A 1321-nucleotide genomic window follows, 5' to 3' on the forward strand; every position below is an offset into this window, starting at 1 on the left:
GGGCAGGAGAATCACTTGAACCCAGGAGGTGGAGGTTGCAGTGAGCCAAGATCACACCACTGCACTCCAGCCTGGGCAACAGAGTGAGACTCTGTCTCCAAAAAAAACAGATTAAAAATGGTGCACCTGTATGGGTGCTTACCATAAATGGAGTTTGCCAGACTGGATGCTGCTCTGGGTGTGTCAGTGAGCAGTGAGTGAATGTGAAGGCCTAGGGCATTATTGTATACTGCTATTGACTTTATAAAGACTCTAAGGCTACATTAAATTTATTTATTTATTTATTTATTTGTTTTAGTTTTTATTTTTGAGAGAGTCTTGCTCTGTCACCCAGGCTGGAGTGCAGTGGCGTGATCTCGGCTCACTGCAACCTCCTTCTCCTGGGTTCAAGCGATTCTCCTGACTCAGCCTCCTGAGTAGCTGGGATTACATGCATGTGCAACCGTTCCCGGCTAATTTTTATATTTTTAGTAGAGATGGGGTTTCACCATGTTGGTCAGGCTGGTCTCAAACTCCCGACCTCATGATCCACCCACCCTGGCCTCCCAAAGTGCTGAGATTACAGGCATGAGCCACCGTGCCCAGCAAATTTTTTAAAAATATTTTTTCTTCAATAATAAATTAACCTTAGCTTACTGTAACTTTTTTTTTTTTCTTCTCCCAAAGACAGGGTCTTACTCTTGTCACCCACGCTGGAGTGCAGTGGCACAATCATGGGTCATTTCAGCCTCCACCTCCCAGGCTCAATGGATCTTCCTGCCTTAGCCTCCTGAGTAACTGGGACTACAGGCATGCTCCATCATGCCTGGCTAATTTTTCTTTTCTTTTCTCTCTTTCTTTCTTTCTTTCTTTTTTTTCTTTTTTTGTAGACACAAGATCTTACTCAACTAGCAGGGAAGGCTTGTCTTGAACTTCTGGGCTCAAGCAATCCTCCCACCTCGGCCTCTCAAAGTGCTGGGATTACAGGCACGAGCCACTGCCTCTGGCACCAGGTTACTGTAATTCTTTTACTTTATAAACTTATTAACTGTTTTATCTTTTTTACTCTTTTGTAATAACACTTAGTTTAAAACACAAACACATTGTACAGCTACACAAAAATATTTCTTTCTTTATATCTTTATTCTGTAAGCTTTTTTCTATTTTAAAAATTCTTGATCTTTTTACTTAAAATTTTTTTTTGGCCAGGTGCAGTGGCTCACGCCTGTAATCCCAGCACTTTGGGAGGCCAAGGCAGGCAGATCACGAGGTCAAGAGATCGAGACCATCCTGGCCAACATGGTGAAACCCCATCTCTACTAAAAATACAAAAATTAGCTGG

Source organism: Mandrillus leucophaeus, unplaced genomic scaffold (assembly GCF_000951045.1).
Source record: "Mandrillus leucophaeus isolate KB7577 unplaced genomic scaffold, Mleu.le_1.0 Scaffold922, whole genome shotgun sequence".
Lineage (NCBI taxonomy): Eukaryota > Metazoa > Chordata > Mammalia > Primates > Cercopithecidae > Mandrillus > Mandrillus leucophaeus.